Here is a 24,322-nt window from a genome sequence, read left to right on the forward strand (position 1 = left end):
AATGGAGAATGCTGCGCAAAAGATTTGTTCAAAACGTGACAGACTAGTCAGCGGTCCTGTACAACATGAAATCCATAAAAATATTTTCCCCCCTCTTACCTTTAGTATGTTTTGGGGGGGAACCAATAAGAAAAAGTGCATCACCCAATGAGAACGGCGATTTTTATAACACAACAGGTAAATTTAGTAAAATAAAATTAATGCGATATACGCAATACCAATTCTTCATTAATTTACCTTTAAACTTAAACTGCACATTTTATCTAAAAACAAAAGAAACTAACTACAAAGGGTGCCCAATGGCTTACAAAAAGTAATCGCCGAGTTAGCATGCAATGGCGTGAAAACTAGTTGTGTCTGGGAAAGCTGAAATCACATCATTAACTATTTTTTTCAGCCTTCAAGTTCCAAAAACATAACAGTTTATAGCATAATGGTCTTTGGAAAGCACGGAACCATTAGAATATAGCACTGATCAATGGAACTTGCTAATCAGGGGTTATATTCTTCATCGAGTTCAATCAACTGTGTAATGTATCATTACGATGAAGTTGAAATCTTCTTTTTAGTTTGTTGTAGTTTGGCGATTTGTCCTTCACTACAACTTTGAAACAGTACTGGGAAAATGGTGAAAAGCATTGTAAATGACGTGGGATGAAATGTGTGGGTCTGTGTCCTGAATGAACGTAACTCGTTCCGTTCCGCAAATTTACCATTAGCTATTATATGCACACGGCCAAATAGATTAACTCAGCATCAAGTGGTTTATCGAATTGTTTAAGCGGTGAATTTTACTGTGTCAGAGGGGTAAATATTGCCGATACACAAATTTCGGTTTTCATTTACAGATTTTAAGTGATACTTTACTCTATTTATGAACTAATCAAATGAAACAGATGGGTGCAGGGATCGCAAAACTTTGTTTGTTGCACAATGTCTTTGAACTAGATGTGTGCCGTAAATTACTTAAAACTATTCTGTTCGTTCAGTCCGTCGGCAAAGGATATTTTTGACAGGTTTTTGCAAAATCGGAACCAAGTCAGGAATAAATCGGTAATGTAGTGCTTATTAAACATTTACAGCAAAGGGCTATCTCTTTTTAACAAACGTTTAGGTGTAACTTTTCATGACTTATTCATTCTTATTTCTGTAAAATCAGGCTGAGAACCAATCCCAAAACGCGGCCGTTTGAATTGGGTCGCTGTGGCAACGCAATCAAGTTTGTTCGTTCTTGCTACCTTAACCTTGCTAAGTATTTCCGAACAAATTAAAAACAGTCCTGATCATTAAAGACTAATCATATGTAACATAAAATTTAAGTGAGATTAAGCATTATTGAAATTACTATCCCCGCCATTCTTTCCCATAGTGTACATCGAGCAATATCGTTAGAGAATGAATAGTACTATTATTCAAAACCAGTAATTCAGTCACGGATTTATTTTTTTTCCTATTTAGTCTGAAAACTTAACCAAAGCGGGACCTCTTTTCACCCCAGATTTTAATTGATATTTTTGATAGGAACCAAACGGGATGTATATTATTCAAGGGTTACTTTTGGTTGAAAAATGTTTAAGCTGTTTTTCAAAATAAACCTACACGTGGTCCTTGTTATCAGTATTTAACTCAATTGTATAGTACCATAATGATAGCAGCAAAATATAATCTATGTGTGTTTTCGACAGAAGTTTTCAGAGTAATTCCAGAGACGTTAACATTGCCTGGAACTAGACAAGATTTTTAATTATTTTTTATAATACAGAACACTTAAAAAATTTTCCCCGTACGAAAAAGTTAAAATACAAAAACATCAAGTACCACAGGCAATGAAACAAAATAAACAGGACCCACTACCTTAATAGAGCTTTAGCGAAAACAGTGTAACTATTTCAGCCTTTTTAAACCCAGGATTCCATGTGTCTATTTCGTATTTTATTAAATGTAAGAAATATTTCACAAGTATGTTGTAAAACGCATTTGCTTCAGTAATTATTGTTCAGGATACATATCGTGAATTCTTAAAATTACCATCTTCCGTCGTGAAACGTCGCAGAATCCACATTAATCTTTATTAATACCTATGTGACAATCTATGTATTTATTCTGAATGTTTGATTTGAAGTTTGAGTAGCATCTGTTGTGTCGTTGTGTTTTGTTACGGTTTCATTCATTTGAAGCTTTAAGAAAAAATTGAAAAATGGTTCTGTAAACAGTTCTTAGCATAAAGCAGTCTTATAAAGTATTGATGTGGCCTTTAGTTTTCTTCTTCGCAAGACACCAATCCAGGACCTGCTAGGTGGTCTCCCTTAATATTGGCCTAAAGTGATTTATCAATAAAAAAAGTTATAATGACCTATATTATTTAACTACATGTATAGTTAAACAACACGTGGCACCATTTCCAGTCCAAAACCGTGAATTTGCAGTATTTTCTCAGTTTGGATAAAAGGTCTTGACCCACCAACGATGCAAGAAGGGTGAATATTGATCCCCGATCCATTAAAACATCCTTCAAATTAATAACCATAAAAATTATCTCATAGGCCATCACATTTCTTAAGCTGATGATTATAAAAGGAACTTTCTAGGGTAGTTACGTAATTCGCCTATTTGTAACCTACTTACTTTAACAATTTGCGTCGAAAGGCATGCCTTGCAAAACATTGCGCTCAGGCAGTTGATGTACTTTGTTCACATCTGGGTGTAGTGTGCGGTCCTAATACACGTAAAATGTTTCTGTTGATTCCGTGCTTCCTGCATTGAAGATCTGCTACCTATATCAGTTTCACTTTGCATTTTGAACGGCGAATTAGCCATAACGAGGTGTATTAATGTGTTTCTGTTTTATACAATAAATTGCATTTCGTTTAAGGTTCAATTGTGAATCTTCTGAAATAAAGAACCAACACAAATATATGTTCACAAATAAGTATACATTTACAAGATATACTTTAACTGGAACAACTGAACGTATTATTGTTGTTAAGCTTCATGTTTGAATGTAGGCTTGATGACACAGTAAATCAATTGGACAACGCATATTATGTGGTGTTGTATACGGACAAAAATACCAATTCCATAACTATATGTATTTAAAAGACGTAACAACCATCAAACTAGTTGGTACTGTCCGTGAGTTCAGTTAATTCGGTTTGGAAGAAGCACACAAGATTCAACTGCAATGGATTCTGTATTTACGAAACAAATCCATATCTCATTTTTACTTAAGATATTGTTATGATGTTACTGTCCTTGCATTAGTTCTTAAATTGTGTGGATGGTGACAATGTCGCACAAAAATTGTTACAACGGACTGAAGCTAACATGGACGAAAATGTACAACTAAACAATATTTAAAATTTGTTGCGGGGATACATTACTAATAAAGTGCTTAATAATACAGAACCATTTATATACATAGCTGAGCTGTTATTTAAGACGATAATCTGAAGTAACTAGAATAAATCAACTATGAATGCGATCATAGCGTCATAATACGCGTTGAAGTTTTCGCAATTATTTCTTTAACAATAACTAACATGACTTCTTATGAAAACAAATCATAACATCTTACAAGGGCCATATGGCAAACTTTACAAAAAAGTATAACTCCAGTTAGCTTGTCGTAACATTAAAACTAATACTTTATCGACTTCCATTAGTTCAAAAACTAAAACATTTCCATACCAGCTATGTAAAAGTTTCTGAAGAACGGACCAACATATAGCTAAACTGCACTAGTAGCAAAGACTTTCAGAATATTTGCGCTTAACAGAGTGCACATCTATGTGTCATATGTAATCTAGTTATTAAAAGTTGTACATTGGCTTTTCTTCACTAAGACTTTGTAGCAGTACTGGAAATTTAGTATCACATATTTCAACTGATCGGGGGAGAATGTGGTCTTAATACTGTGGTTCCTTGATTCGCAAAGTATCATGTGATATAGGTAATGGTATTTTGCGGAACGGAACAGAACAAGAAATATTTTACTACATGTGATTTCAGCTTGTACCGCAGACAACCAACTGACTAGTTTCAAGCACTGCTTCTGCAACAAATAGGTTTTGCAAGCATTGGCACCCATTCTCAGTTTCTAATTTTGTAGATAGTACATAGAATCCGAGTAACATGTATACACCTACAATCTGTAAGTGAAAAGAAGAATGATCTTGTTGAAATCTTCAAGTAATGATTACATCTGACACATTACGATCAACTTCTGGTGATGTTTATAACATATTCAGATTAGTCATTTTTTACATTAGATGCAGCTAAGCTTTATTCCTAACTTGGTTCCGTTCCGTTCCGCAAAGTACCATTAGCTATATAGGTAATGGTATTTTGCGGAACGGAACGGAACATGAAATATTTTACTTGATGTAATTTCAGCTTGTACCGCAGACAACCAATTGACTAGTTTCAAGCTCTGCTTCTGCAACAAATACGTTTTACAAGCATTGGCACCCGTTCTCAATTTGTAATTTTGTAGATAGTACATAGAATCCGAGTAACAAGTATACACCTGCAATATATAAGTGAAAAGAAGAATGATCTTGTTGTAATCTTCAAGTAAGAATTACATCTGACACAGTATGATTTAACTTCTGGTGATGTTTATAACATATTAAGATTAGTCAGTTCTACATTAGATGCAGCTGAGCTTTATTTCTGACTTGGTTCCATTCTGTTCCGCAAAGTACCATTAGCTATATAGGTAATGGTATTTTGCGGAACGGAACGGAACAAGAAATATTTTAGGCCAGAGTTTTTTTATTTTTCGTTTTACGGGAGCGCCGGTCCTAAAAATTGCAAAAGTGGAATAAAATTAAAATTCAATTTCCCGAGTTTTATTTTATTTTTTCCGCCGGTCGGCTGTTTACAGCCCCAAAGAAAATAAAATTAGTGTATTCACCTGGACGTAATTTCACAGGAAGGGAGTTTAACGCGTGCAAAATGTCGTGTTTTGCCGCACATTTATCGGCATTAACAGGGTGTAAAATTCCACTCGCCTGCTCGCATTGGCGAGTTAAGTCTGAGTAGGACGAGTGGACCTCGCTGTGTATTCGGACGATCGGGCGAGTGGTTTTTTTACGTCCTTACTTTACCAAAATTCAGAAATTACATCTACAAAACGTCAACAAACTTTCAGATGGTTCAGTCGCTACCCGGATTGACTGGAATTTACCCGCGAATCGTAAAGATAGCAAAACGTCATGCCGGTAATTTTCCATTCCACAAGCACGTGTGACCTTAGTATCGTAACATCTAATTTACATCGACACGTACACAAAAACCGTGCGTAGTGCATTCATTATTTAATATTTTCGCTTCAAGTTTTCAACACCCCTTGAGAAATAATACTTTTTGATTTCTATAATGATTTTAATAAGATATCGACAGAAATGTAGGCAAAATTCTATAAAAACGGTCGAATTTTCATATTATCATTTGTAAAAATTCAAACAGCGCGTTTTTTGTTACTTATTTCTTTCTAAAAGTAAATAAATGATGAATACTATGGGCTTAAAATTCAGACTTTTGACCAGAAAGTACAAAAAAACAGAATAAAAAAATCTTAAATTAATAACAAAGCGGCTGCGATTACATACATGGAGTAAGACGATTTTTGGCAAACAGATTCTGTTAGTGCGGCAGAATAGGTTACGTGACCTCGTGAACGTAAGTAGAAATGCGATTTTAAAATAAAGCAATGTGATGTCACTGCGGGTTTTAAGAAGTTTTAAATGAATCTTTGTACATGTATTTTTTGACCAACAATTTAAAAGTTTTTTCTTGTCAAACAATAATGTAAATTCCTCGAGGGCAAATAGGTCACAGAGTAGGATATCCACTATAGTAACTATCGTTTGAGACATTTACCTTTTATACGGATATAGCACATTCGCTTTTGATAACAAATTAAAAAGAAATTTTTTTATTTGATTTTTATTTTCATCAATTTTAAGAACCGATGTGGTACGATCAGACAGTGATACATGCACATGGCGCGAAAACATGACGTAATGCCATGACAATCTCGAGCAAAAATACCGCTTGATCTCCGCTTCAGATGTCAGAGATACTGACACACTTCTTTTAGCTCTTAGAGGGGGTGTAAATTGATCATGAAAACAAGGTCAACATTACTTAGTTTATCACTGAATAATTACCGACAATCTTTAACGTTTTTTCTCTCTCTTTCTACACGGTGGATGGACATGATTGTGTCCAAAATTTTTTAGACACTTTTCAAAATATATATTTTTCGGGAAATAATATCTATTGTACATAATACTCTAAATTAAATTGTCTAAAGATTGTCTTACTCACATTTGTTTTCAATAGATTCAACGTACAAGTTTGCCATAGAAAGGTAATAAAATATCAAGGTGCTTTGACATTAAATTTATTTCAAAACATTAATTAGTTGTTTGCAGAACAAATAAATGTTTGTAACAGCAATTTTTTTTACATTTTTATTTCAATGGTGACCCCTCACACTTTACACAGGCTTGGGACTGTCTGGCATAAAGCAGCTGTAGTGTTGGCAAAATCTCAGACAGATGGTCCATTTCTTTTGTAACTTCAATAGAATTCATAAGTGTATAAAGAATAATAAAGAATCTTTTTATTGGAGACAATATTTTGACAAAAAGTGATGTAACTTCAGTACTTGAACTTAGTGTAGTATAAAAGGTGCAAATTACAGAAGCAACTTCAGTACTTGAACTAAGTGTATTATAAAAAGGTGCAAATGAGTTAAATGAGGTAAATTTTCAGATTACTTTTTGCTAGATTATCTTTCGTTTTCATCACTGAAAAAAAATCTTGCCCTCTGCCACTGTGACTGTTATTCAAAGTTATTAAATACTTTATTTTGCTGATAAAATCCAGTATATTATGAGCTGGCATAAACTGTAAAGTTAGCTCTTTAAAGATGATATTGTGAAGATACAATAAGTAAATATTACATATAAAAAGCAGAGGTTACACAGCAGAAGATGCAAGCAAACCAAACCACCAAAACTACTATACTACTAAGCCACTTTATACCAGACCTGTTTAGTCTCTACTTGCTGTCACTGAAATTTACTGTGGCTGTTGTAACAGATAAAATAATTTTTGTCTTCCACTTAAATTAAGTAAAACAAGCTTTCCTGAATTTTAAAGACTTGCCAGTGTGAGTTACAGTGCCTGAAGCAGTTTATTCACAAGTATGCATGAAACTTTTATTCAATGTCATCCTGTATAAATGGCTTTTAATAGCTTAAAACTAACAATACATCACAATATTAAATTACTGGACACAAACACAAGTAAACAAACTTGAAACGAAAGTTCATCAAAATAAAAAAAATCTTAAAAAATTCTATTTTATTTTTATTTTTTTCCGAGATGCTGACTTTCAAGCTTTTTATTTTTATTTTTATTCCCTCCTCCCCCTGCTCATTTTTCAAAAATCTCCCGTAAAACGAAAGATAAAAAAACTCTGGCCTTACTTGATGTGATTTCAGCTTGTACCGCAGACAACCAACTGACTAGTTTCAAGCACTGCTTCTGCAACAAATACGTTTTGCAAGCATTGGCACCCATTCTCAGTTTCTAATTTTGTAGATAGTACATAGAATCCGAGTAACAAGTATACACCTACTATTTGTAAGTGAAAAGAAGAATTTTCTTTCTGTAATCTTCAAGTAATGATTACATCTGACACATTACGATTGAACTTCTGGTGATGTTTATAACATATTCAGATTAGTCATTTTTTACATTAGATGCAGCTGAGCTTTATTCCTAACTTGGTTCCGTTCCGTTCCGCAAAGTACCATAAGCTATATAGGTAATGGTATTTTGCGGAACGGAACGGAACATGAAATATTTTACTTGATGTAATTTCAGCTTGTACCGCAGACAACCAACTGACTAGTTTCAAGCACTGCCTCTGCAACAAATACATTTTGCAAGCATTGGCACCAGTTCTCAGTTTGTAATTTTGTAGATAGTACATAGAATCCGAGTAACAAGTAAACACCTACTATTTGTAAGTGAAAAGAAGAATTTTCTTTCTGTAATCTTCAAGTAATGATTACATCTGACACATTACGATTGAACTTCTGGTGATGTTTATAACATATTCGGATTAGTCATTTCTACATTAGATGCAGCTGAGCTTTATTCCTAACTTGGTTCCGTTCCGTTCCGCAAAGTACCAATAGCCATATAGGTAATGGTATTTTGCGGAACGGAATGGAACAAGAAATATTTTACTTGATGTGATTTCAGCTTGTACCACAGACACCCAATTGACTAGTTTCGTGCACTACTTCTGCAGCTCATACGTTTTGCAAGCATTGACACGCATTCTCAGTTTCAAATTTTGTAGATAGTACATAGAGTTACAATTATATTGATACAGCTACAATTAAACTGTAAGTGAAAAGAAGAACAGTCTTCATTTGTCACTAACATGCGATTAACCAGGGCAATGAATCGAATGCGATAGGTTATTTTTTATCAGAGATGGTGGTCTGATTACAGATTAGTTTCAAAGCATTGTTTTTTACATTTTGATTATACCCCGTGGGGTGCCTCTTAACTTGTTTCGTTCCGTTCCGCAAAGTACCATTAGCCTTTTAAAATCATTGTCTAAAATTAGCCTAGTTATGGCTTAAAATTACGTATATGTTTAAAATCAGAACAATTTAAAAGATACTGGTTGCTAAGAGAGTGTTTGGCCTTTTGATTATTATATAGAACAATAAAAATAACATATGTATATATACATTTAAACAAACTAAAATATAAAGTACTATAATATAAATTATAATGTTAAAACCTCTTTCGGGCTTATTTTTGATATGCTTCATATACAGTCGGCTCCTGTTACTATGTTATTCTTAAATTTATTTCTTGCTGTTCATAGTTGTGGCCCGACCCTAGCAACTTTAATAGATAGCGCCTTTTCACCCTGAGGATATACTGCTTGTATTGACCGTACCAGTGCCATTAAGCCTTACATGGTACCCCCAGACGGGGTGCATATACAAGCTCAGCCCCCCTGGTTATCGACACCAAATCTTTTGAACGAAGTTTAGGATTTTAACATGTTCATACACGTTTCCCTTGAGATTATATTATCTCTATTGACCGCACCAGTGCCGTTAAGCCTTACATGGTACCCCCAGACGGGGTGCATATAGAGATTCAAACCCCCTGGTACTTTGTGATATTAAATTAAGGCCAAAGTTATAAAATTCATTGTCTGGTCGGGCCCCTCCTATGTAATGTTTATGTTTTGTTTATATTCTGTTCAAGTAACCTATTTTGGTGATGAAATGTATTAGGAGGCTGTAGACCTGCTGCTCGACTTCCTTTGGAGGGAAGAGGAGTGTTTTTCTGTCTATACAGACCAACCCGAGTTTCAGGAGTCCACATTCAAGTTCCAATCTGTGTTCGGCATTTCGTGTACACTCTTTGTGTATGTCAAAGAATACGTGGTTGAATGTTTCGTATTCTGGACAGTGTGGGCATAGATGTTTATCTGAGTAGTTCTCCCAGCCCAGACCGTTCCGCCCCAGCCTTAATCTGGTAATGATCTTATCATGGCCGGTGTTTGTGCTATAAATTTGCATTTTACTGGGGATATGTTCTGAGAGGGCACAATGCATTGTGTCTTGTTGTAGCCATCTCTGTCTAAAAAACTCCCTTGATTTTGCCTTTATTATGCAATTAACCTCAGATACTGCTAATCTGACCTGTTTTGGGGTTCCATTTTTGGACCCTTGCTTTGCTAGTTGATCGACCCTTTTGTTTCCCATAATGCCTACATGACTCGGGACCCATATTAGGGAAACATGTATACCTATTTTACTGAGATGGCTGATTTTATGAATAATGTCAACTATTATATCAGATCTTGATTGTGACCTGCCTGTATTTATTGATTGTAATACAGACAAACTACATTTGTATCTGTAAATATAGCTATGTTACTGGGCATGTTTTCGGGTATCCATTTCAGTGCATGTTGGATGGCTGTTGCCTCACACGTGAATATGGATACCCTAGGGTCTAATTTGAGGGCCGACGAGCAAATTTCTTTGCTATAAGGATCAAAGACAACAAAGGCTGCGCCCGCTTTATTTTCGCTGGGATTTTTGCTACCGTCAGTGTATATATGGTAATGTGACCTATAATGCTTCATTATATGCATTTCTGTTATATGTTTGGCCTGGGTTGTATCTTCTGTTTTGTTAATGAAGCATTTAAGGCTTAAGTCGGGGGTTGTGACCATGATCCCAGCATTATATCTTATGAAAACACCGACTCTTGTACATTTATTTCATTTAATTGGTATTTATCTAGTAACCTATTAACCTCTCGAGTGTACGGCTGTGTTCCGAGTTCTTTCCTACCAGTGTGACCGTTTCTAACCCTTTCTATGGTACTGGGGCAGCCTTTCAGCGTTTTGATTGTATTATTTATGGGCAGATTTTCACCTAGGCGGCTTGATCTGGCCCAGTATTTGAGCATATTGACCTCTCTTGTTATATCTAATGGTAGCTGGGCCGTTTCTACTAGTACTGCCATTTTATTTGTTGTTTTATATGCTCCAATGACTACTCTTAGGGCCTTACTTTGTATTACATCTGCCTTTTTAATTGTGATTTGCAGGCTGACGCATATGCTGTGCTACCATAATTAATTTTGCTCATAATTAAGGAGTTATATAACAGGAGTTTAGTTTTCTTATTAGCTCCCCAGTTTGTTCCTGATATTAGTCTCAAGAGGTTAATATCTTTTTCACACCTATTTACTAGATTGTTTATATGATGGTGCCACGTTAAATATTGATCAAAATACATTCCTAAGAATTTGGCGGTCGGTGCTATTTCAAGGGTTTTACCACATAATTTAAGTTCCGGCGTTACTTTATTCGATTTTGCTAGGACTTTAAGATAATGGTTGCCGACACACCATTAGCACTTGTGTTTTATTAGGGTTGATGGTGAATCCCCATTCTTTACTCCATTTTTCTATTACCTCAAGGACTTTTTGACCTTTTAGTAATGTGCTATGGCGGTTTGGTGATGTTACCCATGTGGCTCCATCATCTACAAATTGGGCAAGTTCGGTTCGGTCACCGGGAGGGGACTGCTTGTTGTGTGTATCTATAGCCGTGTTTAGAGTGTTCATGATGAAATTAAAGATCAGTGGGCTAATCACACTTCCCTGGGGTGTGCCATTGTATGGTTCCACTGTATCTGACAATTGGCCATTGACCTTAAACTTAATTTTTCTTCCCTCCAGGAAATTAGCTATCCATGTAAGCATTCTCCCTTTAATGCCTAGAGATATTAAATTCAAAAGAGACCCTTTATTCCAATGCCTATCAAATGCATTACTTAGATCTAAAAATATGCCTAGTAGGTAATAACCTTTCCGATGGGCCTCTTTACAGTCTGATTCGAAGCGAAAGAGGTGATCTTTGCACGAATGGGCTTTCCTACATCCTGACTGATATGGGGAGAATAAGTTATTATTTTCAATATAAGTTTCCAGTCTTGGTTTTATCATTCTTTGCATGACCTTGGTGAGGGTTGAAGTTAGGGAGATGGGGGGCGGTATGAAGCAGGGTTAGTTTTTCCTTATTGGGCTTAAGTATTGGTACTATAATGGCCTCGCCTCAGCTTTCTGGGGTGGAGCCTTCTTTCCAAGACTGATTGTATAGCTTTAAGAGTTTTTCTTTGGCATGTATTGGTAAGTTTTTGATCATATCATAATGGATCGCATCTTCGCCTAGGGCAGAACTATTGCATTGATCAAGGGCCATATTTAATTCAAGGAGGGAGAATGGTTTATTATACTCAATATCGTCATGTGGGGCTGTGTTATTTTCATTGTAGACATCGTATTCTTGCTCTTTATATTGTTTATTTGCCAAATTTCAGCACTGTAATTGTCATTACTGCTGATTTTCTTATAGTGTTGCACCAGAAAATTTGCCTTATCTTTTTCCATACCCACCAGATCGTTGTCGTTTAGAAGTGTACCAATAGAGCAAGATGATTTGCCTCATACTTCTTTTGATATTGTTTTGTGATTTATTTGCGTTATGTACTTTTCAAGACTGGTGCGTTTTGCTTTTTTAATGATCTCTACAGCCTTATTGCGGAGTGACCTGTATTTTTGAAGATTTTCATCATTTTTATTTCTACTATAATTTTTCCTAGCATTCTCCCTTTGTTTAACTGCATTTGCGCATTCCTCAGTCCACCAGGGTAAAACCTTTTTCCTGTTGTTGTTTCCTTTGACCATTGGTATACTCTTTTTACTAATACTATAGATATCATTTATAAATTGTGTGTGATTTTCATCCACTGTCTTGCCCTCAGTGTTATAATGGAAATGCCCGATTGCGAAGTCATGATATTGGTCCCAGTCATGCTTTACCTATCTTATATTTGCGGGTTGGTATGAATCGCCTCTGTTTTTATTGAAAATTCTAATCCCAGCAATATTGGAAAATGGTCACTGCCAAAGTATTACTGATAACTCCAAAGAATGCATATTGTGCCAAAGTATGAGAAACTATTGCCAAATCTATTGCTGAGTCTTTTTGATTTGGTAAATCACTTAGTCGTGTTATATTTCCATCATTTTTAAAACAAAATAGATTTTTCTGTGATAATTAGATTTAAAACAGTCTCAGAGGCCCAGTCACACCTTGGATCATCCGGGGGATTCCAGAGTGGGTTTTTAATGTTGAAATCTCCCAGAATTACTGAGTGGTTTCGTATGTTAGAGAACATTTTTTGATAGTGTTCTTCGGTGTTATGTTTTTCATATGCTACATAACAATTATTGTTATGTTTTTGCTGTGACCATATATAGTTATGCCGTTAATTTCATATTCATTGTGAATTATTCATCTTTCGACTGTGAATTTGATGCCCTGTTTGACATATATTATTGTACTGCCTCCTTCTTGATCTGTGCGTTTTTTGATATGTGGCAATTTCATAGTCATAAAGCTTTGGTGGTGTTATTTTTTTACCATATCTAAACGCTTCCTGAATACACACGGCATGTATTGTATCTGTGGATGACTTAAGGAAGCTGTTTAATTCGGTGACCTTTGTATTTTTGTCCCAGGCAAACCCCCGGGCATTCCAATACATAATATTAAAATTACGATTACCTGCCGTCTTGGAATCTACATCAGACATTATTAATTAGTTAATTAGGTGGGGATCATTGTTTTACATTTTCGTTTTACTTAACAGTGATGTCGCCTAATAGGGACCACATCCGGCACACCACTGGGTTGGTGGTGGGGGGTGGTGTGGGACCCACCGAGGGCGTCTGCGACCTATTGTACCCTGTGGCCTTATATTTCTGTTTACGTTATTATAATGTCTGGATCCAGATACCCTCCTATTGTGGTATCTGGGTGCACTGGTAGTTTGTGTGTAAGTGGGTGGGGTATGTGTTTGTCCCGCCACAGTTTCTTGTGGTTGGTCTTGTTGTTCTGGTGTGATGTCGCCCTTTGATATTGCTTCATCAAGCATTTGTTCAATTGTTTGGCCATCAATATCTTGACCTTGTATCTTATTTGCTAGTTGCATAATGATATCTTTAACCTTTGACTTGTGTATATATTCGTTTATGGTTTGTGGTTGCTGCGATTGTGTTTTATGGTTCGGTGCTTCTGTTGATGTGAGACCAGCATCTTTCATTCTGGTTTCATATTCATGTTTAATTGCTGTGTTTTTGTTATGGATGCTTTGCAAGTAGTTGGTGTACACTACACAGCCTTTGTATGCAGCGCTATGTGGCCCATTGCAGTTAGCGCATTTCTTTATATCGCGGTATTGACATTCATAGTGTGTTTGTGGGCCCGCACAGTGTGGGCATATTAGTTTTCCTGTGCATTTGTTTGCAGAGTGCCCGTGTTTTGACATTTATTACACCGGAGGGGAGATAACAATGAATTTTCTGAACTAAATGTGAGTTTAATTGTTGCTGACGGAACCTTCCTTCCATTAATTATTTCGAATCCCCGGTGATAAACTTTGATATTATTTTCGCTGGCAAACTGCTTTATGTTGTCATTATTGATGTCTTTAACTTGTATGACTCCTTTTGATATTTTATTTGTGTTTTGACTGGCCCGTTTGGGAGATATCAACGGTTCCAGAGTGAAATCATATTTATCAAACGTAAACTGCTTAGCCAGGTCCAACTTGTCATTGCGTATCCTAAAAGTAGGACACCCTCCCTCGGTGGATGGATCCTTAATGAAAGCCCCCCCCACCCCCCTACATAGGCTATGAATGCAGAAGAGATTTCCTGCAGCTTTTGCTTTGGGAAAGCACATGCAACTGTACACAGCGTCATCGCTACGTAACACATGTTCAGGGCCTCCCCCACCTTTGTTTTCCCAGATGGCCTTTTTGGCCCCTTGGTGTGCCATGGATTACTAGATGGCATATCAGAGTCCCCCTGTGCCGACATGTCTGCCGTGTGCACCTCACTGTGGGCGGTTGTACAGGGTGGGTCTCTGCCATTATCAGTGACCGGTTGTACCTGGTTGAGTCTTGGTAGTGATGGGACTGGAGGGGTATAAATGGTGTCAGCCCCCTGGGTTGGTGGTGAGCCAGGGTGATTGTTTCCGAATCCTTCCGGTTGACTGTTACCAGTTGTACAGGGTGGTGAAGCTCTGGTGTCAGTTTTTGGACCTTGCTTATTGCCTTGTTCACTACCTTCCCGGCCAGTTACTTTGGACATTACCGGTGTTTCTGGCATACCATCTCTGTCTGCGGCCGGTTGACCAAGGTGATGGCTATCCTCTGTCAGGGAGGGGGGTTTCTATCAATTGTTAGCCTCCCCGAGCTTCCGAATGAGTTGGACTGGTCCACTCCCACCGGGCTTGGGACAGGGTATGTTACATTGCGTAAAGGATTTAACCTTGTACTTGAGAGTTCTAGAGACCCATCCGTGGAGTCAGAGAGGGCCTGTACTTTATTTACGGGACTCCCCGATGATGAGTTGAGCGATGTTTCTCTCGTCCTTTTTTTGCCCTGTTATTTTGCCCATTGACTGCATTGAGTCTATAGGCGTAGACCCACCCACTGGTGCAAAATCAGCACTTAACAGCTTTCTGGCTGCCCCCGTAACTTTAACCTTGGGGATTGTACCGGGTGATGATGTCCCTGGTGACTTATTGCTTTTTCCTGACTTTTTTCCCATTGTTTTAAGTATTTCTTGTAAATGATATACGTAAATATGTCTATTTTTAACTAAGTATACGCCTATTTTTGAAAGATTTATTTATTTATTTATATTTATATATCTACTTGTTATTTATTTAATAGACCTTTTTTTTAAATTATCTATCTTATTTGTAAATGCACAATATATGTCAAATCGTCAATTTTCTATATTGTACACTATGTCCTAGATACTGACTCTCTATAAGTCAGTATAAACCTTATAATTTATCTACACTAACAGTAAAGTGCAGTGGTGTTAGTTAATCCTATTGTACCTACACGATCAGTTAACCTTATATCGCCTGCGGCCTAACAATGAAAAGCGACGCGCACGATTTTTATGTGAAAGTTATGAATTTAACCTATTTTTAAGTGTTAGAGTGCTTTGCGATCAGGTATTTTGATCAAGATCAAAATACCTTCACGTAGATAAATAGACCCTAAATACCTTAAAAGTGGCAGTTGTCCGGTGTCCAACGCAGATTTCCAACGACGGCCAATTAATCGAGTGGTTCTATGAGCATACCGTTGTAAGGAATAAGTCACAGGACGAGCCTATTTGCCCTACTCGAGAATGTACCGAAGCTAAGTATGACATTGTCGATACTTTGCTATACCATACGTACGGTCAACGCACCGATAAAAATAACGTCTTATCGCTACGTAGCCAATATGGTTTATGAAGATGAATCAGCTCTCTGTCATCCATCTACCTATTTATACCCCAGCAGACATGCTATTTTTTGAACTTGTTTCTGATTGGTCCAAATTTAAACATAACGTTTTACAACGAGTACTTGCTCTATCAAATATCTGGTTCCCTTTAACTTTTGTATATGACATAATGTGCGAAGCTGGGATCCAGCTATCCACCCGTGACCACAGATTTACCATACCACAAATTTACAGTCAAGGACGGATTACACCAAACCGGAAGTGACTACTCAGTGTTACATGTGAAGTAGTCCAAAATGTAGTTCCATGCTATGGATGAAATCTGGTATAATGAGTGACATGAGGAGGTGACAGTTAAATTTTTGGCTTCTGTTTATTGCCTATAGTATTGAGAATAGATCTAGACCATATTCATTGTAAATTTCTTGGAATAAGTTTTATTCTTTGCGAAAAATGTCTACCTACGCGTAACTGCTAAACGGCTGTTTTCATGGGGGCATTTTTAGAGGGCGATGTTTCTCAGAACAGATTATTTTTCTTATATTCAACATAACATGTCAATATTTTTCTATTTTTGATAAGAAGACATGTTATGCTAAATGATCATATATGGTTTTCATATCATTGAAATGCTCTAAAGTGCTGAAAATGAGGTCTGAATGTTTTGTTATTAATATGAAATAAATAAGGAATTGAATTGGTAGAATGTAACCTCAAAATGCTTATCCGAAACCGAAGAACAAGTAGTTCCATGTTCTCCATAAATTTTACGTAATTCAAGTCTGTTTAACTTTCAGAAAGCTTCTGAGATTCAACTTTATCAAAAAATGCACTGCTTAAGTACAAATTTGCCGTAATCTATATTTTATAACAAAAACAATGCGTATGAAAAGGTTATTAATAAAACCCGGCCCTGCCCGGCCCAAACCACGGAAATAGCCGATTCTGATTGTATGGAAACCACCGGAAACTTACGGAAGGAAGGCTAATATAATTACGAATGGTGATACCGTCATCTTTATCAAGGCAATTATGTGTATTTTATTTCATTATTACAAAAGTAGAAGCAAAGTTTTTAATATTGATGATACGTATGTTTGATGAAGTATTGCACTTAACATAAGCAAAGACCTAAAATAACAAGATATTTGAATCACACTCAATCAAAGAAGTAATACGTTCGGAAGTCGATGTGTCATTTTGTGTACCGGACAGACACGAGATAGCAGTTTGCAGGATACTTTCAACAGAACTGGACAGGCTAGTTAAATGTACGTCGTTATTTCACACCTAACGATGTGACACTAGGTTGTGTAGTAAGGCGAAGGGGTCTATACCGTGCACTGGAAGTATTTATAAAATTTGGTTGCCCGACCAAGATAGCGTTTTGCATATTAAGTATTAATTTAATGAAAATATCTTGTCTTAGGGAACATATGAATATAAACACTCTTATATTAAGGTTGTCAAAGATTTGCATTGATAAGTACACATTTTGCGAAAATTAACTAGAAACGTAAGTTTATGAAATTATTATTGTACTCCTTCTGCCTATCTCGGTTGCGCAATCAAGATAGATCGAAAATAGATGAACTACGAAGCTTTGCGCTGTTTTCATACTTGCCATTTGTGTCAGGTTGTTGAAGTATTCAAATTTGAATATAAAACTAAATAAACTAATAAATTATCTCAAAATCTAAAAACATAGTCCACTTTTTACATTTTTTTCATATTAAAGGGAGGCAATTACAAAATTTCATAAAAAATATCAAAGTAAACATTTCCAGAAGAGGTATAACTCTATGTAATAGGTCTTTGTTCCTGAAATACAAGAAAACTGAAAAAAAAATCATAAAATGTTGCTCAAATGATAAAGGCATGTTCTAATCTCTGGCCTGGCCTGGCCTGGCCCGGCCCGGCCAGGCCTGGCATGATGAGCCCATTTTTCGACTGGGCCGGGCCGGGCCAGGCCAGGCCAGGCCAGGCCATAGATTTCAATTTTGTAAAAGGTGAAAAGGATTTCTATAGCATCTTTAAAATCTGACTTTTGGAACTTATTAATTGAGGAATAAGTTTGGATATTTCAGACATTATATAAATACATTTTGAATTCTCACTCTGTAAAATTATACACCTGGGAATAAGCCTGTAGCTAACATAACTCTAATTTAAAGGCGATGCCTGGTTAATTGTTATGACTATTATCAGGGGATCTCCACCTCAATTGACTCTTGAATGGTGGCTTGGTTTTCCCCCAGTTGAATAACCTAACTAATTATTATTATTTTGTCTATAATAGTATTGAGGATTATTCAGTATTGTCCGAAATTATTGAACTACCACTGAAGAATATTCCGTATGCTTCCGTAAATAAATTTTCGGTGCCCAAACATAAATAAAAATACAAATATTGAAAACCAAATAAAATATAAACATTTCTTTACCGCCAGGTCGTACATGCAGATATAGTTGTGCTGACAAAACGTTCGGTTACCAATCTTGGGACTGTGAGTTCGAGACACCTGTTGGACCATTTTCATTATCATTTTTTTTTTATTTTCATCTGTAAACTTAGCATGCAGGAAAATTGTCACTTGTCGTGATTTATTGTTCATTTATTGAAAGAAATACACAAGTATTTGACATTCTTCTACATACAAGTTATTACCATAAAATGTTGTAAGAATAAAAACAGTATCAATAAAATGACATTATATTGATTTAATGAAAACAATCTGTATTGAAATCGAACCCACGATAACATGCGTGAAAGTCAGAGAACTTATCACTACGCCACTGTGCCATTGGTAAACTATGCATGTTATTTTGGTCAATTTAGATATTTTCAGGTTACAAATATGGTGTAAAATAAAGAAAACGCCCAAAAATATTGGCGAAGATTAATGAGTGGCACCTGTCAATACTAACGGACAACAACTTTCAATTTATAAAATAATGCTGTCTCCGTTCTAGGATCTGGGATAGTATGATGCAGGGAAGCGATAAATAAATTTTGGAGTTTAGGTTATACAAATACTGAATATTTTTGTAAGACTGTTTTTATATTGATCTAAGTATGTGAAAAAAAATCCTACACTTTTGTAAAACAGGCTCAAGAGCATCTTTTAGCGTTAAATATACAACTTAGAAATAACATAAACACAATGCACCATTATTTTTTGTGCAAGAAAAATATCAACAATCTAAAATGCCAACACGTACCCTGGCAATGAGTTAGAGGTCCCACAATGAATATTATATTCAATACTCTTCCATAAATTGAACATCAGCTTAATTAAACCAAACACACATTAAAAGTTCAACTGAACAGTTAAGAGGTCAGCTAAGGATAGTAGGGACACAACCTGTAATTACAATTCCCAAAGAGATGCATTCACTGGGATCCTGGAAAACCTGGGATGGGCTCATGGGATGGGCTCGTGGGATGGGATGGGATGGGCTCAAGGACATGGGCTGAACTTATTTGCCCCTAAAATTTTCTCAGATTCTCGAAGGTTTCTTAAGGTGAACAGTTCTCTATAAAATAAATGATACTCCTGGGAATTCATGCCATACTGTCAATAAGATCTGGCCGAGAGTAACAAAATGGGTTAATGTCTTATTCTGTAGGCTAATAACAGTATATTGTTATCATTATTATTGTTAATTCTCTTGATTCAGTCAGTAGTACACTTAATAAAACAGTAATAATTTTAAAGTAATATTATGAAAAATAAAAACATGTAGAACAGTAATAATTTTAAAGTAATATTATGAAAATTAAAAAATATATACTTCTTGCATGTGTATTTATAATTGATACCTTTATGAAATAAAAGTCTACTTATTATTATAGCAGATGAAGTTGAATATCAAAACAAAACAATTTGATATAATGAAGAATTACGAAGATAAAGGGTAGAATTACATGTACATCAGCAGTTGACCTCTAACCCAAGTAAGAGAATGAACCTACAACATTAATGTTTGATGAAAATTCATTTTGAGAGAAAATATGAAATGGAACTTATGATAAATCAGTTCTGAAAAAAAAGTTACTGAAAAGAAAACAATAATTGACAAATTTCAGAATAAAAAGATGACAGAAATGAATTTAATATATTAGACATATTATAACATATGAAAAGGGGGATTCTCAAACATATGACTGTTTTCAATTTATTGGTAATAGATTTTGATGTTTACATTAACACCAAGTGGACAATAAATGATTATATTTTATCCAAATTAATTGCTTTTTTTTTTGCTTTAAATATAATAAAAAATGATGTTTATATTAACACCAAATGGACAATAAATGGTCATATTTTGTTCAAAATAATTGCTCTTTTGCTTTACTTATGATAAAAAATACAGTCCATAAATTTTTCATCACTTATATTGAAACCGTAGAAGTACATTCTAACAAGTTAGAAGACTAAGTGTTTGTATTTTCTTTCTTTGTTTCCCTTCTTGGCAGCCAATACAGTGTGAGTCTCACTCTGGGAATTGTAATTACAGGCTGTGTCCCTGTTATCCTTAGCTGACCTCTTAATTGCCCAGTTGAACTTTTAATTCATGTTTCTCACTATATATTTCTCTGACCTTGGGCCCACGATCCCATGACCTTCAGCCCATCCCATCCCATCCCATGAGCCCATCCCACGAGCCCATCCCAGGTTTTCCAGGCTGCCGCATTCACTGCATGCAAATATTCAGTTATATTGCAGCAGGTAAACTTATCAATGAAATTAGCCATTAGTTTTAAAACCAAGTGTTAAAGTTGACTTTAAATAATTTAATCACAGAAGAAATGGGTAGTTATCATTTAGTTACACCATTTTCTTCAGTGCAAATCTGTATTTCAAATAAGATGAATGATGGCTAATTAATGATTCTCCAGAGGATTGGTTTCTCATTTTGTTTGACCTGCAGCAAGTAAACAATACAGGTTAATACTGCCTGCTACAGTAATTGTATATTTAGATTTTATGGCATTAATTTCTCTATGTACAATAAAATCTGGCCTGGCCTGGCCTGGCCTCACGGGTATGAAACGTTGCCTGTGGCACAAAATGTGCCGCACTGAAATGAAGGCATCGCGCCTCCGGCGGCGCAGGCATTGCGCAGGATGTTTACAAAAATAACGAGCAAGGTGAGTAAAATTGGATGTTTTTGGTTATTGTCTTTTTACAGTAAAAACTTTTTAGAAATCGGGGAATGCAGCGGGATGTAGTTGTGTCTTGCCGACAAATCCATGCCCAATTTGTGAACAAATATGTAATATTGTTATTTTGCACGTGTTTTTCATCGGATATAGTAACATGAAAATTACAAAAGCAGTGAATATTCAGAGTCATTTCACCTCCTGCTGGAAAAGAAATGATGTATTTCTGCAGTATGTCATATAAAGACATGATATCTGATCGATTGAGATAAAATACATGCCTAGGAAAAGGCATATCCCCTCGTTCTGCCGACTTTTCAGTCCAGTGCCGCAGGCATCTCGATGGTGCCGCAGACATCGTGAGAGGCGCAGTCATCTTGAATATTACTCACACTAAAGCTGTGAGTAAATCAATTATTCTCTAATCTCAATTATCAGAACAAAAAACAGATTCAGTATAGGTGTAGACTATACATATTTTGACAGCAAATATCTTTACATTTTTCGCGGAGTAAATGCAACATTTCTATAGCGTGGATTTCCTCTTGTTGTACCCATCAGGCTTTGGCATGGAACGAAACTAACACATACATTTAATAATCGTACAAACGTGTTATTCAAAACTAAAATACTCAGCTTTCCGAAACTATTATTTAAAATTATGATTCTAAATGTATATTATTCATGTTTCTGAATCCAAATGAATAGTGTAATTAATTATTCTAAAGTCGGGTCACAATAATTCTTATTTTATAAAGCGATAAAGCTATAACTCAAATATACCCATGGTCCATTAAATAGTTTAGTTCAGCTTCAAATAAGGGAGGGTGGTTGGGTCCTGATGTGTATTGCTGTCAAAATTCTAGCTACACCTGTGTAACGCTTAAATACCCCCGAATTACCACGAAAACCCCGTTCTAAATTCCCGCCAAACAAGATCAATAAATTACCGTACAGCTTGATAATTTCGAAACGAGAATAATTTCACCTATTGTAGTCAGTAGTACGTGTAATTTCGACCTTCTAACATGTATTGAAGTACAAAAATATCAATAACAATGTTGTTCCTCCAGTTATTATAGTAGTAAGACAAATCTTCTCAATCCGAACTTTGTAATATAAATGGCTATTTTAAGAAGTTTGCAGTATTTTTTCTTTCTGTGTTTGGGAATTGGGCCAGGGAAAATCACGTCATTTTGTATCAAGTTGGGATTACATACGAACGAAGAATATTTAAAACAATACTGTTCCCAAGTTTTGTGTAGAAAAGAACCAATGAAAAAATGTCCAAAATGGGGCTTAACTTGTTCTAATCATTTCTGAAATTCTACAAAAATATTAACGTATTTTACTCACTCTTTGTCGTTGAACTATGATTTAGGTCTGTGCACTGACTGTACACATAAAGTTTTCGTCTGATCATAAGGTGAAATGATTTTCTTTTTCCTTTTTATATACACTAAATGCATGTACATCCATCTGAAAATATAATATAAACAAGATATTTAACTATGGATAACTTCATTGCTTCTTTTCCACACAAAACTTGGGAACGGTATCGTTTTAAGGGAAGTTTAATGTGTACGTTTTTTGTGTCTTTTTTGCGTTCCTTTTCTTCGGAAAGCCCCAAAACAGTGATATTTCGCCATTTTTTTCGGGGGTTTGGGGGAGTGCGAAATTCAGCTCATTGCTTATCAACATAGTACGCCCAAACTGTAAAAAAAAAAAAAAAAAAAAAAAAAAAGAGAGAAACAAAACTTGATGCTGAAACAAAAACATCAAAATTGGTTGAAAACTGACAAAAGTTATGACGGTTTTTGTGCTCAAATGCTGGTTTTCATACCTTGCTTTGAACTAAGCATCAATAATTGTTACAAATGGGAATGTTTGGTAATTGAATATTTTTGTTTTTCAGGAGAAAGTAATCCTGATTCGATACAAAATGATGTGATTTTCTCAACTGGGAGGCACCTGGTCCCATCCCCAAAAAGAGCAAGAAAAATATTGCAAACTTCTTAAAATAGCTATTTTTATTACAAAGTTCTGATTGAGAAGATTTGTCTTACACAATAACTGGAAGAACAATAGTGTTATTGATATTTTTGTACTTAAATACATCTTAGAAGGTCGAAGTTACACGTACTACCGACTAAAATAGTATTCAAGATGACTGCGCCTCTCACGATGTCTGCGGCACCATAGAGATGCCTGCGGCACTGGACTGAAAAGTCGGCAGAACGTGGGGATATGCCTTTTCCTTGACATGTATTTTATCTCCGTCGATCAGATGTCATGTCTTTATATAGTATACTACAGAAATACATCATTCCTTTTACAGCAGGATAAGAAATGACTCGGAATATTCACTGCTTTTGTAATTTTCACGTTACTGTATCCAATGAAAAACACGCACAAAATAACAATATTACATATTTCTTCACAAACTGGGCATGGATTTGTCGGCAAGACACAACTACATCCCGCTGCATTCCCCGATTTCTAAAACGTTTTTACTGTAAAAAGACAATAACCAAAAACATTCAATTTTACTCACCTTGCTCGTTATTTTTGTAAACATCCTGCGCAATGCCTGCGCCGTCGGAAGCGCAATGCCTTCATTTCAGTGCGGCACATTTTGTGCCGCAGGCAACGTTTCATACCCGTGGGCCTGGCCTGGCCCAGTCGAAAATTGGGCTCATCGGGCCAGGCCGGGCCAGGCCAGGCCAGAGATTAGAACATGCCAATGATAAATCATATGATTTAGCTTTAAACAAAACCGGATGATTTTGTATGGAGATAATACCCGGAGTTACATTAAGTTGTAGAAATGAATGAACTGGAGTATAAAATATGAAAGATCGGTCGCAAAGTTTCGAACCCGGCATGCTTGCTTTGATCACATGACCAAAAAAAATTCTTCATCACGTGACCAAAATAAACTATAAATAACCTACAAAAATATAGTATAGAAGGCTCACATGATCAGAAAACATCTAACTAGAACGGCTTGCGAGACGTTAGAAGTTTGATGAAATGAAAGAGGACAACATTTTACATCTATTGTATATGTTCATGTATTTTCATATAATATTGCCCAACGATTTGACAGATGGCGGGAATAAGACGGAATCACAGTATTGGCTGATGAAGGCTGGTGAAATAAAAAAGAACAACATTTTACATCTGTATGTTCACGTTTTAT

General features: G+C 35.8%; 1 long non-coding RNA gene across 1 annotated transcript in view; it reads right to left on the reverse strand.

Annotated features, from left to right (window-relative positions):
- The window catches only part of LOC128558763 (uncharacterized), a 41,309-nt gene extending 17,530 nt beyond the window's left edge, over window positions 1-23,779 (reverse strand). The window contains exons 1-2 of the long non-coding RNA XR_008371908.1: window positions 23,675-23,779; window positions 22,477-22,599 (exon numbers count right to left, since the gene is read on the reverse strand). This is a non-coding gene — a long non-coding RNA (uncharacterized LOC128558763). The remainder of the gene's footprint in view (window positions 1-22,476; window positions 22,600-23,674) is intronic.
- Window positions 23,780-24,322: the final 543 nt, after the last annotated feature.

Source organism: Mercenaria mercenaria, chromosome 1, assembly GCF_021730395.1.
Source record: "Mercenaria mercenaria strain notata chromosome 1, MADL_Memer_1, whole genome shotgun sequence".
In the NCBI taxonomy this organism is placed as follows: domain Eukaryota; kingdom Metazoa; phylum Mollusca; class Bivalvia; order Venerida; family Veneridae; genus Mercenaria; species Mercenaria mercenaria.